Genomic DNA, 17,812 nt, shown 5'->3' with positions numbered 1-17,812 from the left:
ATTTATAATTCGGATTGCTTTCTTTTGGAGAAGAAATATGGGGTTGATGTTTGATTTATAGTTGCTCCCCCATACTTCCACACAATAACTGATGTGCGGAAGTACGAGGGAGCAATACAGTAAGTACAGTGATTTCTGGTCCAAAATGGGTTTCATCTTATACAGTATTCCGATAGTTTTAGAGATTTTGGTTCTTAAATTGTTTATGTGTGTATGCCAGTTAAGTTTGTTGTCAATTATAATTCCTAAGAATTTACTGTCTTGTACTTGTTCGATTTCAACATCAGCGAACTTGATTTTGATCTGTTTGTCTATTTTCCTATTTCCAAAGATGATGAATTTAGTTTTGCTTAAGTTTAGTGACAGTTTATTAATATCAAACCATTTTTTCAGAGTTATAAGCTCTTTTTCTACTGTGTCCAGGAGCTGCTCGAGGCTCCCCCCTGTGCAGTACAGACTTGTGTCATCCGCGAACAATACGCAATTTAAGTTTTCCAATATTTCACATATATCATTTATGTACATTATGAACAGTTTGGGCCCAAGTACAGAGCCTTGTGGGACTCCATATGAGATGTTTTGTTTTTCCGACTCAACATTATTCATGCTTACATACTGTTGTCTACGGTCAAACGGTTCATGAGCTATGCACGTTCAAAGTTAGCATTTTAAATTGAGCGCTATAGCGCCACCATTTGGCCAATCGTCTTGGGCGTCGCATATTCACCGTTTGGCATGGCCCTCTACCAGATTACCGCGTTTCGCGAAAACCGACTGCACCATCAAAGTGTCATTGCCAACGGTTCAGTTCAGTTCAGTTCAGTTCAGTTTTATTTTGGTCATAAATACAAAAACAAAAAAACATTACATTACATGTATTCAATTCATCGTGTTTTTGTTACACTTAGACCAAAAGGGTTTAGGCTGAAGCCAATGGCTTATTGTGCCTATCCCAGGGGGGGAGTGGGGGGGACATAAAACTGACAGAGAAACAAAGAGAAGAAACAAAAAACATGAAAAAAACAAACAAAAAAACAAACAAAAAAATAAAAATAAAAATAAAACAAAACACACAGGAGAAGACAGATTTGATCACACAGAATCCAGAGTCGCACATGAGAAGAAGTTATTTATATGGTTATTATATAGTTATTATATTGCTTTATCATAATAATTGTGTACTAATATGATTAAGATATGATTAGTAAATATACTAGGTTATAATAATGTTCTATACTTATCTATTATTTTAGATTTGTACATTCTTTTAAATGTATAAATTGAGCTACACTTTTTCAGTTCATTGTCTAAGCCGTTCCACAGTTTCACACCTCTTACGCTTATACATCTCGCTTTTTTGTTGGTTCTAGCCTTAGTCCCCCTGAATATGCCGAATCCCCTAAGATTGTACCTGCTCTCTCGAGCCTCGAACAACTCCTGGACACAGGGCGGAAGCAGTCTGTTATGTGCTTTATACATTATAACTGCTGTTGAGAGGTCTACCAGATCATGCAATTTTAGGGTGTGTGACTGAATAAAAAGTGGATTTGTTGGTGCGTAATAATCGGCGTGATTTATAATTCGGATTGCTTTCTTTTGGAGAAGAAATATGGGGTTGATGTTTGATTTATAGTTGCTCCCCCATACTTCCACACAATAACTGATGTGCGGAAGTACGAGGGAGCAATACAGTAAGTACAGTGATTTCTGGTCCAAAATGGGTTTCATCTTATACAGTATTCCGATAGTTTTAGAGATTTTGGTTCTTAAATTGTTTATGTGTGTATGCCAGTTAAGTTTGTTGTCAATTATAATTCCTAAGAATTTACTGTCTTGTACTTGTTCGATTTCAACATCAGCGAACTTGATTTTGATCTGTTTGTCTATTTTCCTATTTCCAAAGATGATGAATTTAGTTTTGCTTAAGTTTAGTGACAGTTTATTAATATCAAACCATTTTTTCAGAGTTATAAGCTCTTTTTCTACTGTGTCCAGGAGCTGCTCGAGGCTCCCCCCTGTGCAGTACAGACTTGTGTCATCCGCGAACAATACGCAATTTAAGTTTTCCAATATTTCACATATATCATTTATGTACATTATGAACAGTTTGGGCCCAAGTACAGAGCCTTGTGGGACTCCATATGAGATGTTTTGTTTTTCCGACTCAACATTATTCATGCTTACATACTGTTGTCTACGGTCAAACGGTTCATGAGCTATGCACGTTCAAAGTTAGCATTTTAAATTGAGCGCTATAGCGCCACCATTTGGCCAATCGTCTTGGGCGTCGCATATTCACCGTTTGGCATGGCCCTCTACCAGATTACCGCGTTTCGCGAAAACCGACTGCACCATTCAGTCAGAACAGCTATTTTTGGCGGAAGGAGAAGAAGAAGAAGAAGAAGAAGAAGAAGGAGAAGAAAAATAAACACAAAAACAAATAGTGACCAAAGTCACTGCGTGACTTCTTGGTCCCTAATTAAACATGTCTGCCAAAAACAACACTGGGTATCAGCAAACGCCACAAAAGGTGTAGCCTGGAACTCACCTATGCTTTCTATGGCATAGGCAGCTCCCGGCAGGATCCGCCGGCAGAAACTGTGCGCAGCTGCTGGACATGAGACTAGTTACAGTCGCGCACATTTATCCAAATATGAATAGAAAACATATAAGCATATATAGTTTGTTGCTTAGGAAATAAAAAAATCTAAAGATATTTTAAAATATATTTCCGTGAACGGAAATGGCAGCTTCCGTTACTCAGCTCATGGGGGCTATAGGTCCAGCACTCGGAGATTGTGGAATAGTTGTCTGGCTACGCAAGACTATTCCAACTACGACAGAGAAAAACCTCTTTCCCTCAGAAATATAGAAGACGTGTAAAGTACGTTGAGAAATATGAGAGGAGCATACTAAAAAAGCCTGATTCCTACACTTCGGCAAGCTAAACGTATAGCCGGTCTATTAGTTTGTTGCGTGAGCTTATAGATCTGCTATTTTCTTTTCCCGTCCACGAAGCCATTGTACCACGGAGCATACAACTAGGCGTTTAGAAATCTATTTTCTGTTTGATATGGCCAGCTGCTTGCCAAATGTACGCCGTCCAAGACAAACTACGCGTCTGGCCAAAAAACAACCTCTAGGGACCGCGTTGAGGAAATCTGTGGACTTTGTGCAGCGTGTGTGAATCTGCCGTTTGCTGACAAGGAGAATTTAAATTAGTTGGTTTTCAACCGGTGGTCTGGGGACCACCAGTGACCCTTGAGGGGGTATTAGGTCCATGTGGTCCCCATGCTAAATGATGGAGCGCGCTGGTAACCAAATGCACCCTCATACTAGTTTAAATCTTTAACTCTTGAGAGCGTAAAATTAGTTTAATTTGACACTCTCAAGAGTTAAATTCTTGCTATACATCTGCATTACTTAATTTTCAATAAGTCTGCACAATTAGGGAACGTAAAATAATTGTTATTTTGATCAATGTTTGCCTGTTATCTCTCCTAATGGTACCAACGTCAATACAGCATGGAATTATGGACAAACTCTAATCCAATGATAACACAATATTCTTTAGTTTTAGGTCTGGAGAAGCAAAATCTCATCAAATGGTGGTTCCGTGGCTCACATGCTGAATAAATAGTGGACCTTGACATGAAAAGGGTTGAAAACCACTGGAATAGACTCATAGTAGAGTGCACAAGCTACGGTTCTGTGACCATCCTCTGGCAACAATGTTTTGATGATTGATTTGACCTCTGTGGACCCTTTATAAAAGCTTTAGCCCCCATGTCTCTAGCAAAAAATGCCGCCAAATTCAAAATGGCGCCCGGCGCCATAGCCAAAAATGGACTTTTGATCCAGATGACCTAGAATCATGCATGAAGACACTTTTTCATAGTCAACCGTGAGGATTCCAAATCTGACACCATTTCAATCATAAGACCTAATTTTGGCCCCCGAAATTCAAGATGGCCGCCATCCAGTAGCGTGAAAAGGTAACTTCTGAATAGAAAAGTAATGTATTCAGGGTAGAAGGGAGTTCCAGCCGCGCCTCTAGCCTATAGCAGGCCAGTCTGGTGCATCTCTGGAGCAGGACAGATAACATGCGAACAAGAAGGTAAAAAGTGACAACGTTTCGATGTGTAAGTTACCTCTTCGTCAGGTCATGACCTGACGAAGATGTAACTTACACATCGAAACGTTGTCACTTTTTACCTGCACCCTGTTATAATAAACTAAGGGCCTAAATCGTCTGAGCTGCTCCAGTGCCTTCTTGTTCGTAATTTATTCAGGGGTTGTACTTTTTTACAGACACAAAACGCATATCAATCTGAATCGGAGCATTCTGTGTCACTGGTCTATCAATAGAGCAGTGACATTCAACTGGTGGCGCGCAGGCCAAATCCGGCCACTCGGGGGAGCAATTTTTTGTTGTTTGAAAGACAACACGACTATACACACCTGGCCAGAAACAGCTGGAACACATTCCATATTCCATGCATGTAAAAATACATTCTTTAATGGATTGTTGTTGTACTGCATGTACAGTACAGGGTTTTTCATTACCGTTAGCGGATAATAATGTAGGCTAGAACGGAGGAACGCCTGTGACTCACTCAGGGTCCCAAATGACCTCCCACTCACCCACCCAGTAGCCTGGAACTCACCTATGCTTTTTATGGCATAGGCAGCTCCCGGCAGGATCCGCCGGGAGAAACTATGCGCAGCTGCGCGACATGAGACTAATTACTTAGAGCAACACAGAGAGAGAGGAGTGTGTGTGTGTACATGTGTGCGTGTGTGTGTCAATTTAACAAAGGTGCAGACGATCAGAAATCAGCAGAGAGTGAGAGATGTTTGCGCAACTCTATGCCGAATTGAAGTGGACTCGGACCCAGACCTTTTTTTCTCCCTGGAAAAAAAACATCTGGGTTTCCGAGGCTACTCACCCAGAGACGTGCAGAGAGTGTTACAGAGGCAGGGGCTGAAATTCTGCTAAGAGGGCACTTTTGGAAGAAAATAGCTGATCTACAAGCTAGCGTTGAGAGCTTGTAGATCAGCTATTTTCCGGGCGCGACTGCATGGAGATGCGGCGATGACATGGATTCCTTGAACAAACTCTTTCAATGCAAAATGCTTGAGTTCAAGATCAGGAGAGTTCCGAAAAAAGCAATTCTCGGGTATGGCATGGAAAGGAGGAGGAGTGGCATTTGGCATTTCTTTCACCATCAGTAAATGCTGCATTCGTGGTCTGGAGAGGGCAGTTGTTTTACAGACGGGTAAAAGGGCAGGGGCTGAAGCTCTGCTACAAAAACCCAAACACGAGTACATGTAAATCTTTGCTCTAGACTTCACTAGAGCATACATGTGCAACTGGCAGCCCGGCGGCCCAGAATATTGATATATTATTTATTTCAGCTGTTACAATTCCAAACATGCAAACAAGACCCGCTTTAATTACTTAGTATAGCTTAATGACTATAGTATTACAATTTATTTTTGTTATATGTCCAATGTATTTGCATTTAAGTTCATAAAGTTAACATAAGCATAACTAAATGCACTTGAAATTAAATAAAAAATGTTCAATTCAAAAATAGCTGATCTACAAGCTCAAACCGCGTCGCACTGCGACACCTTTTGAGCTTGTAGACCTACAGGCCTATATACAAAGGCTCAACTCATGTAACTTAGATAGCATTACATAGATAGCAGTTATGTAGACTCTGATTTATAGCATTTTATGTTAACATAGCACTATATAGCATACGCATAGTTTCATTATATAGATATTCCACTGTTATGTTCTTAGCTTACATATGATTCATGATAACTACTTTGTATGATGTATTGCCATGCTTTTTGTTTTTGCTTAAAGGTACATTCAGTGATTTCACTTAATTCAACTATCACTTATTTTTTCTTATTTTTTGGATAATCCTCCCTACTATAAAGTGTGCTGACCATATAAGGAGTTCCTCCCTGTCCCCAGTGAGCCCCTGGAGTAAAAAAAACACTAGTTTCGGTTTGGGCTTTGGGTGGCAAAGCCTTCATCCAATCAGGATGAGAGGAGCCTTCCTCCAATCATGATCGAGTGGGGCGGGCCTTGGTGCACGTGCTGTTGGTCTGTTGTACTTCCCCCACTGTAGAGCGTGTGCATGTGCACATCTTGTTACCGGGTGGACCAGGTTTTTTTTCCAATTCACTGAATGCTCCTTTAATGTAAATCGCTCTGGATTAAGGGTGTCTGCTAAATGCCTAAATTGTAAATTGTAAAGTTGCCCAACCCTGAGTGTTTGTTCAGTAACAGGAGTCTCCATGTCTCTCCAGCTCTTTATTGACCCCAGAACACTAAACCCAACTTAGATTGTAGATTGTGCATTACATTCACCCATTCACACACCTTTACATAGATTGTGCATTACATTCACCCATTCACACACCTTTACATAGATTGTGCATTACATTCACCCATTCACACACCTTTACATAGATTGTGCATTACATTCACCCATTCACACACATTCACACACCTTTACATAGATTGTGCATTACATTCACCCATTCACACACATCCACACACCTTTACATATATTTGCATTACATTCACCCATTCGCACACACATTCACACACCTTGACATAGATTGTGCATTACATTCACCCATTCACACATACACATTCACACACCTTTACATAGATTGTGCATTACATTCACCCATTCACACACACCTTTACATATATTGTGCATTACATTCACCCATTCACACACCTTTACACAGATTGTGCATTACATTCACCCATTCACACACATTCACAAACCTTTACATATATTGTGCATTACATTCACTCATTAACACACATTCACACACCTTTACATAGATCGTGCATTACATTCACCCATGCACACACATTCACACACCTTTACATAGATTGTGCATTACATTCACCCATTCACACACACACACACACGCACACACACACATTCACATACATTTACATAGATTGTAAACCAGATTGAAACCATGCAAGGCACCAACCTGCACATCAGGAGCAATTCAGGGTTCAGTGTCTTGCTCAAGGACACTTCGACACTAACTCTGGGGGAGCCCGGGATCGAACTGGGAACGTTTGGTGTTACCATCCGAACACTCTACTCTACCCCTGAGCCTGCACCGCCCCATAAAGTTTAGTTTAGTGATAATATTGGGTTAGGATACCAGTATTATCCAATCAGGATAGAGGGGGTGCATTATGGGTGTTGTCGGGACATATTATAATAATTAAATTTGTTTTTTCTCTGCTGTGGTTGATGTGAGTCTGGAACGTGGAACTGTGTTTGTCATGTCAACATCTTATATGGAGTTGTTCACAACCATAATGAACACTAACTTCACTGTGTGAGAATGCTTCCGTCTACCTTCGGAAGCACATTGACAGTAACGATGTAATATGACTTAGTTCCTGTCCATGGCAGACTTTCTTTTTTTAAATGTTTTATACAGTCCAGTTCCAGTATTAACCCATTTCGACCGAGACCACATTCTACAAAGGCCTTCTAAAAACCTTTTGGCCGCCGACCCCCCATCTGAAAATATGTTGTTCCAGGGACCCCCCAGGAGCAAATATGTGAGTAAAAAAAAACGTTCGCTCTGAAAGAATATATATTCAAAGATTTGTGTCACATTTTCACGATTTTTCAAAAAAATAGCAGACCTACAAGCTCGTAGCGCGGCACTCGGTGCCGCGCTATGACCTTGTAGATCTGCTATTTTTCAATAGCTAAAGTATAACATAATGTTTAAAAACACCTAAAGGGGTTCCCGCCCAGTATGGGTTAAGTTATCATCCCGGCCCGGCTCCAAAGCCTCTTTATTGTATTAATGCCATAACTTTAGGTCTCATAGTGACATTTAAAAGGCACTGTAAAATTAGATAATTACTGTAATATATCTGTGTACTCATCCTCTCCTCTACGAGGTCAGAGACATAAAACTTAATAAGGAACGAGTGGGATTAGAAAAAAGGGGTGGGGGGGGGGGGGGGGGGGGTGAGAGAGAGGGAGAGAGAGAGAGAGAGAGGGCAGTGCGTGCGTGCGTGCGTGCGTGCGTGCGTGCGTGCGTGCGTGCGTGCGTGCAAGCGAGAGAGAGAGTAGAGAGTAGGAGAGAGAGTAGGGGCAGAAAAAAAAGTCTTATTCGTGAATCCTATAACAAAGTTAAGCCTGATTTCTACTTTGACGTATACAGCGATGGCGCACGCAAATAGCAGATCTACAAGCTCACAACCGTTGCGAGCTTTGGTCTCCTAATTGACCTATAGCTATAAGCCCCTCCCCAAACTGCTATGGTCCAATCACAGCTAAGCATAATATTGGTTAGACAAACCTACTCCACCTCTCCCCGGACAGTTTTCTTAAAAAACCTGTTTCTATGTCAGTCGTTCTCAAACTATTTCATGTCAAGGAGCCCCAGAATTATATGTATTTGGCCGCCGACCCCCCCATCTGAAAATATGTTGTTCCAGGGACCCCCCAGGAGCAAAGATGTGAGTAAAAAAAAACGTTCGCTCTGAAAGAATATATATTCACCCTACTTTGAGAACCAATGGTCTTCTAACTCATGTCTACAGCATAACATACTGTATATGTGACCAGATTTGACTGAGAGCCTGCCATCGCGCACATTCCAGCTTTTCACCAGAGGAGAAAACCTTTGTTTTTCTTCAAAATGAGTTAATAGCACAGACAGACTCTTCACATACTAGAGCATGTCTGAAATAAGTGTCAGAGCTGAAATCGACATGTAAATATGAAATAAATGCTTAAACATGTAGCTAGGTGTAATGTTAGAGACCACAGAAGTGAACCTTTCAAGCCTGTTTTCTCAACTCGCTGTTTTCTGCAACCAATATGTCAATTTGAAGCTATGATTCCCTGCTTTCATATGGCATGAAAAAACAAAATCCAATGGCAGTCCCTCAGTCAAATGTGGTCACATATATACTTTCATATATCTTCTCCTCTGTCCATCTGTGTTCTGTTTGTGTTAAAACAGACATCCAATGAAAGCGTGGCATGGGTTTGTTGGGTGGACGGATGGAACCGTAGGAGAGGTGTGAGCTGCTTTAACCCGTCCTGGGCGGGAACCCCTTTTGGTGTTTTAAAGCATTATGTTAGACTTTAGCTATTGAAAAATAGCAGATCTGCTATTTTTGAAAAACCCGTGAAAATGTGGTGCAAATCTTTGAATATATATTCTTTCAGAGCCAACGTTTTTAACTCAAATCTTTACATCTGGGGGGGGGGGGGGGGTCCCTGGAACAACATATTTTCAGATGGGGGTCGGCGGCCAAATACATATAATCTTGGGGGTCCTTGACAGGAAAATGTTTGAGAACCACTGACATAGAAACATGTTTTTTTTTAAGAAAACTGTCATGATTTAGAAGACATTAAATTGTAGAATCGTCCTCGGGTCTAAATGGTTTAACTGCGGGACGGTTAGTGAGTAGGACGGACAGGCTGGTGCGGCGAGGCACGCGCACGCACGCACGCACGCACGCACGCACGCACGCACGCACGCACGCACGCACGTACGCACGCACGTTTACACATAGGCCGGTGCAGCGATCGAGGCACACGCACGTACGTGTATGCGCGCACGTTTACACATGCAGGCTGGCGCGGTGAGGCACACTCACGCACACACGCACGTTTACACCACTTCGGCCAAAAACATTTTATCTCCATACATCGTTGCTGTCCGGATCACAAAAACTCCATTTTTGAGGTTTTTGTTTTTCTTAATATTTTTTTCATAAATCAATGCTTTTGAACACCCTTTATGTCTGTGTGTTGATTATTATTATGTTTTTAAATACATTGAACCAATGGAAAGTGTTACAAAGTTCTTCGGCGAAAACCTCCTAACTCCATTGGATCCTCACCAGCTGACTCCACCCGTTTAGCCATTATTTTCTTTCATAAATCGATGCTTACGTCTGTGTGTGAAAAATATATAAAACCAATCGAAAGTATAAAAAAGTTAGTTTCTGTGTGAATAATACCCAGCTGAAGCCATGGAATTGGCAGATCTAGCTCACAATGTGTCGCACTGTGATGCATTGTGAGCTTGTAGATTTCCCTTTTTTTCCCGGTGCGCGACACCAACAACAAAGAAATAAATTGGGTATAATAACTCCCCTAAACCTTTAACCCATTAAGATTTGCGCCACATTCACGATTATCGAAAAATAGCAGATCTACAAGCTCGTAGCACGGCTAATGACTTCAATCCTAATCCCAAATTCAATCCATTCTTCATTGTATAAGACAATGTCACGATGCGAGGCAGAAAGGTGTAGGATGGTAGGACCCAAGCGCAGACAGTTTAAGCAGAGGCAGGATTCAGATGCAAGATGTAGGTTTTATTAGCAAACGCAGAACGCAGGGAAACAAGGAACAGAACAGGCACGAGGAAACACTAGGAAACTAATACTGGGAATTATTCAAACAGGTCGTTTCGAGGAAGCAATCTGATTTCTAGCCGTGATTTCTTTAACCATAACAATAGTACGGCTAATCGAAATAAATAATTCAGCCGTGCTTTTCTCTCAGAGCGCAGCAGACTCGGTGGCTAGGCTAGCTAGTTGCTCGGGACATGTGTGGCCGTAGTGGCTACATCTGTCATTGAAAAATAAAGATTATCTAAGTATTAAGGGAAACTGTCAAGGGTGTTATTTATCGTCATTAACACTCCCATCGCCCAGGACGAAGTACTTTTTCCTTTCTATTAGTAACGCCCGACGCCCAGGACGAAGTATTGTCCAAAAGACGAAGATTATTGATACGAGAACGGATCGCATGGCTCTATAGCCCAGGCGCGCCTGCTGGGCAATCCTCGGCAAGAGTGAGACGTCATCGAAAAACTCCCTCCTCTGTTTAGCTCATGAAAACGAAAATCTTAAAACGTTCATAACTCGCGATCTAAATCATCCCGTCTTTTTCTGAAAAAAAGATCCTGTGTTAGACGGCGCTCCGCGGTCCAGTCGCTAGTCTCGATAGATTTATTCTTGTCTCCCGTTGTTGTCGATCGACTCTAGAGTGCTGTGGCTATTGTTAGCTGCTACACACACATCAACAACTTCCGCCGGTCCGTCCGGAAAAGGGGTCCGTGTTTATAAATCATATGGGCGCATTAATGTAATGGATTAAATAACCCCGGGCAATTAAAGTGTTAATGCACTCAGTGCCGGCCCTGAGCAATTTGGTGCCCTAGGCAGGATTTTTCCTGATGCCCCCTTGAAAAATGACCATGGCCCCCTGTGTTCTAAAGCACTGTGTTTGTTTTTTTTGCTTGGTGGATGCCCCCCCTCCCCTCATGATGCCCTAGGCAACTGCCTGTTCTGCCTGATGGGAGGGCCGGCCCTGAATGCACTTCTGCTATACCTTTCGGAACTCGCCCTGCGGGCCAGTCCCTGCGGCACCGCAGGCGTGCAATAATGACGAATCAAGAACACCCTCTCGTGTAATATTGCTTATTTCAAGCTCTGGGTTTCAAAAACAGGAGTGAACACACAGTGACTACATGTAACGAATCAACAGAGAACTGAAAACACAAGGGCATATAGAGACAAGGGCCAACTAGACACAGGTGAACCCGACTGACAAGATCAACACAGGGATTGGCTGGGAGACTAACCAGACACAGGTGGAGACACTAGACTAATCACAAGGTTAGACAGGTACAGAACTACAGGGGCAGACTTTGATTGATTGATTGATTGAAATATTTATTAACAGTTTGCAGAATTACAGTACATTTCAAGCACAAACTCAATACAAAAGACTGTTAACTGTGAGTGGACGACCCAATTAAGCATTACACTTGTTTACAATAGGGTCCACCATGTTCAATTCACCAAAAAGACAGGAGGTCACAAACAATACTACAAAGTATTGTACTACAAAATACTACCAGGTGGAGCCCAGGTGGAGCCTGCAGAACAATTGCGGCTCAAGAAACCACCACTCCTGAATGAAGTGTCTGGTGCTGGGAGTCTGGTGCAACGCACAGGTCCTGGCGGTAGAGCAGGAGTGAACCTGGTGAGACGTAGGAGGGGCCCGGACAGAAGTGAACCCACAGAGCCTAGTCCCTCCACATGCCAGAATTGTACCTCCCAGTCCCAGCAGAGTATAGTTCCGGAGTGGATCCAGCAGATTGTGTGGCCCTGGTCTTTCCCTAGTGGGTCTGATCGAGGGTAGCTATACTGGGACGTAAGTCGGGACTTGATCACCTCGGCTGGGTCACCCGAGTGAGGGGTACGATGTTCACGAGACCCGAAACCCCGATGACCATGGGATACATCACTGAGGATACGTCCCCGTTGCATCCAAGCCATGTATTTTCGTTCAGTAAATAATAAAGTAAAACACTAACTAACTAAAAACCAACACAAGGACATCCAAAACATTTGTCTTATTGTGTGGAGGAGGAACAATTCCCTCACAATGTCTAGTAATACAAGCACTCACGCACGCACGCACGCACGCACGCACGCACGCACGCAGCACACACACTATCTGCGAGAAGGGCCAAGGCGGCCGTGAGGAACATGTTGCGTGGACGGGGGAGGATATTTGGAAGAGTGCGTGACGCGTGTGTGTGTGTGTGTGTGCGTGTGTGTGTGTGTGTGTGGTCAATCTGTTGATTTCACATCCAAGAACAGAGTGATAATTTCATTTTATTTCATTATATTATTGTCCCTGTTCTGTTCTTTTCTTATATCTAATTGATTTTATAAGCCAACACGGCAGACTCTCTGAATTCAAGTGAACATCTGATCAGAAAGCAGTCTTATTGTTTTTGAAATGACGTAACACCATTAAACCACTCGCTCACTTCAGAGTTTGTGAAAGACAACGTGTGTGAGGTCTGAGCCGCCATGGTATATATATGGTGTGGTTTCAAACTGACAAAACAAAAGTCACATCACGACACGCTTTCAGCTTGTAAATCGGCTATCTGAACTATTTAAAAAAATCAATCACACCCGTGTGAACTGTGAAGTGAGGGGCGCTCTTATCATCGTGCACACGTACATCATCCATTCTCCATTCGTTGTCAATGGGAATTACACTTTGCGTAGGTAAAAAAAAAAGCCGATTTGCTCGTCTACATATGACGTAAATTGTCCATTCTTTGTCAATGGGAATTTAATGTTTGTGTAAGAAAATCTACACCATAGCTGAATATAGGAGGGGCTATAGCACCCCTCAAAAATGGTAAATAAGTTTGTGAATATAAACATTTAATCGCGCAAGTCTACTGGAAGATATTGTTTTTTGCAGGGTTCGCTCTTGCACAAAACCTTATAAGGACCTCTGGGGGGGGGGGGGGGGGGGGACCCCATTTTGAGAACCACTGTCACACGATTGGCCACCCTATCTATCGGTCTATGCAAATTGGATGGCGATGGAGTCTGCAAAGGCAGTCGCGCTTCTGATCAGACACGTGCACACATAGACATCAAAGGGGGGCTTCAGCCCCTTCCCATTTACACGTCTGTAAAACAACTGCTCTCTCCAGACCACAAATGCATGCAGCATTTACTGATGGTGAAAGAAATGCAAATGCCGGCCTGGGCCATGGCTCAGTGGTCCAGGCACCTTGGCTGGTAATCCAGTCTGGCAGTGTGCCGCGGGTTCGACTCCCAATCCCGGCGGCCTTCACTGCATGTCTTACCCCCATCTCTCTCCCCATTTCCTGTCAGCCTACTGTCTGTCCCTCCATAAAATATATAAAATAAAGGCGAAAGCCACAAAAAAAAACATTTTTTCCAAAGTCTCCTGAACTTTAAACGCAGTATTTTGCGTTGAACAAATTTGTTTAGAAATCCACGTTGTTACACACAGCATCGCTATACTAGCTAAAGAGTGCTGGGTTGCGCCCCGAAAATAGCAGATCTACAAGCTCTCCGAAGCATTTGAAAACTGTCGGAGGCAAGATGAGTCTGGCCACACGGGACTACACTTTCTTGTTAATGATTGAACTCGTTTTAAACTAGTTCTCAATGTTTTTGACGAGTTTAAAACAACTTGTTGTAAACGTTTTTGACTTGTTTTTTTCTTACTTGTTATGAATGTTTTTGACTAGTTGTTTTTCATTTGTCTTGCAATGCTTTTGACTTAGTTTAAATTCAGTCATTGTTCACTGGCAATGTTTTTAATGGCAGCATTGCTTCAATTTGAAGGTCCCAGACATGGAAAACAAGCTCAAACAGGTTAGTCATCAAATCTCTCTCTCTCTCTCTCTCTCTCTCTCTCTCTCTCTCTCTCTCTCTCTCTCTCTCTCTCTCTCTCTCTCTCGCACCAAAGAAAAGGTGCTGCATAAGCTCCACAGAACAACCGATAAAAAGATCAACACAAAAGAGCAACACACACACATACGCACCCACACACACACACACACACACACACACACACACACACACACACACACACACACACACACACACACACACACACACACACACACACACACACACACACACGCACACGCAGCGGTTTGCACCATGTCTGTGGAGGGACAAACATGCGAACAACAGTGCGTGCGTGCGTGCGTGTTCTACTTTACGTACTCTCTCATAACAGACAGATTCCAGGATGAACCGACCCAGTCTGGGCTAATAAAAGGATCGTTAGCAAGTTTAAGTTTTACTATTAAAGATTCGTTTTTTTGGTTTTCTTTTGGTAAAGGAGTGACTTTTTTTACAAACATAATTTGAAATGAGAGCTGAGCCAGAAGGCAAAGCTCTCTGTCTACCGAGCAATCTTCGTTCATATACTTGGCTTTATATGATTGATTAAAATATGTTTTTCCACAGATAAGGAAGATACTCGGTACACTGTGGGCTCCGATGCTATAGAGCGTCGCAGTCCCGCCCCCTACCATGGACCAGGAAATGATTCTCCGTTCATTTTCCTCATAGACATTTCAGAAAGTATTTATTTAAAGACGTTTACGCCGCGGACAAAGCCAACTCGAGTCGTGACAAATCATGACAACAAACACAATTTTTTGGGCCGAACAAATAATTAGAAAGAAGAAAAAAACGGCAGGTTACAACACTTTTTTTGTTGTTTTTCTTCTTTGTAATTATTTGTTTGGTCCAAAATATTGTTTGTGTTGTCATGAGTTGTCACGACTCCAGTTGGCTTTGTCCGCGGCGTAACCGTCTTTAAATAAATACTTTTTTAAATGTCTATGGGAAAAATGCATTGGGATTCATTTCCTGGTCCATGGTAGGGGGTGGGACTTTTAAGTTTTGTGCATGTCTTTGTACTTTGTTCTTTGATTATATGTTTTTTAACAGCACTCCCTGTGAATGAAAAGTGCAATACAAATAAAATTAATTATTATTATTACTCTCACCTATGGTCGTGAATAAGGTCGCGAAGACAAGCGGGTGGCTGGCTGGCATCTATAGGGTGAGAAGTTCAGTCACATGAGAGTAGCCTCGGAAACCCAGACGTTTTTATTTCCAGGGAGAAAAAAAAAGTCTGGGTCCGAGTCCACTTCAATTCGGCATAGAGTAGCGCAAACATCTCTCACACTATCTGCTGATTTCTGATCGTCTGCACCTTTGTTAAATTGACACACAAACGCACACATGTACACACACACACACACACACACTCCTCTCTCTCTCTGTCGCTCTAGTAATTAGTCTCATACCGCGCAGCTGCGCATAGTTTCTCCCGGCGGATCCTGCCGGGAGCTGCCTATGCCATAAAAAGCATAGGTGAGTTCCAGGCTACATGAGAGAGACTCAGAGTAGAGTCGCTGCTTCTGATCGCTTGGAAAGGAGCCAGCTTAGGTGGTTCGGGCGTCTGGTTAGGATGCCTCTCTCGGGCGTCTCCCTATAGCGAGGTCCTCGATGCACGTCCCACATGGGAGGAGACCCCCTGGGGCAGACAAGGATGAGATGGAGACCTTCTGGAGTCTGGAGTCAATGGTGGAGCTGTTGCCCCCTGCGACCCGACTACTGATAAGCGGTTGAAGATCTATGAATGGATGGACAAACGGACAGACGGATGGATATTTTACAGACATTATGGAATTGATTTTACACAAACAAACCAATTCAGAAATACAACAAGATAAACGTATACGTATACTGTTAAACCTATCTATCCTATAAAATCCGCAACAAATACATTCAATTAAATCAGACCTGTCTGAAGTGAGTGGTGCAACAGCGCCCCCTGTTGGTACCCTAAACATACATAGGGACACAGGGACACAGCCAGGGACGGACAAAGCTGGGCATTGGAGTGGCCGCACCATATGGTTTGCACCACTCAAACACTATAGAAATCTAATGTAAATCTAACTAGTCTAATCTACTCTATCAGGGTCAGGGATCATGCCATCTGGACAATGCCGTGGAAAAAGGTCTGTTTTATAGTAGGAGTTTTGTTCCCTCAGCCCCGCCGATAGGATGGTTCTGTGCACAGTGGGGACCTCATGTTTTCGTATGGTCTTAATTGGTGTGTTGTTTTTTATGTGGGTGTTTGAACAGACTGTGAAGACGAATATCCTTCAGGACAATAACACATTTTTAAATTATTATTATTATTATTATTATTATTATTATTATTTTTATTATTATTATTATTATTATTATTATTATTATTATTACCCTTATTAGTATTATTAGTATTATAACTGGGTTAGGTTTAGGCATGGTTTAACTGAGATCCGAGGCCAACCTCCAGTTGGGTGTAACAACATGTACCCTAGAGTCTAGAGATGGTGTAACATGTACCCTAGAATCTAGAGAGGGTGTAACATGTACCCTAGAGTCTAGAGATGGTGTAACATGTACCCTAGAATCTAGAGAGGGTGTAACATGTACCCTAGAGTCTAGAGAGTGTGTAACATGTACCCTAGAGTCTAGAGAGTGTGTAACATGTACCCTAGAGTCTAGAGAGGGTGTAACATGTACCCTAGAGTCTAGAGAGTGTGTAACATGTACCCTAGAGTCTAGAGAGGGTGTAACATGTACCCTAGAGTCTAGAGAGTGTGTAACATGTACCCTAGAGTCTAGAGAGGGTGTAACATGTACCATAGAGTCTAGAGAGTGTGTAACATGTACCCTAGAGTCTAGAGAGGGTGTAACATGTACCATAGAGAGGGGCTGCTATATGTTTTTTTTAGACATTAATCTTCTTGTTAAAAAAAAAATATGGCATGCATTTATCTTCTGCTATAGCTTCACTCCTCTTGTGTTTCCATTCCCTTCATGGTGTGCGTGCGTGCTTGCGTGCGTGCGTGCGTGCGTGCGGGCGGTGCGGCACACATCATGTAGGCTACTGTGCACACTCACTCACACTCACACACACAAGGGGAAAAGGCAGACATTGAGTGAGCAGATGGTGAGCATATTAATTTTTTCATGAGTAACATTAAGCGTTCATTAGAGACAACAGGCTAAGCCAATCCTCCGTCCACCCCCGTGCATTCAGCTCGGACAACAACCATGCACTCAACCAACGCACGCACACGCACGCACGCACGCCGCGCGCACACGTGGCAGTCCTGTGGCTCTCGGTCACCGCTGACACTCTCCTCTCCTCTCCTCTCCTCTCCTCTCCTCTCCTCTCCTCTCCTCTCCTCTCCTCTCCTCTCCTCTCCTCTCCTCCTCTCCTCCCCTCCCCTCTCCTCTCCTCTCCTCTCCTCTCCTCTCCTCTCCCCTCCCCTCCCCTCCCAGGGTCACCATGCAACTCCTTGGGTCCAAACGGTTGCAAGGAGT

This window comes from Electrona antarctica (genome assembly GCF_951216825.1).
Source record: "Electrona antarctica genome assembly, chromosome: 2".
Taxonomy (NCBI): domain Eukaryota; kingdom Metazoa; phylum Chordata; class Actinopteri; order Myctophiformes; family Myctophidae; genus Electrona; species Electrona antarctica.
The sequence above is the reverse complement of the archived record's forward strand: the minus strand, read 5'-3'. Positions refer to the sequence as shown.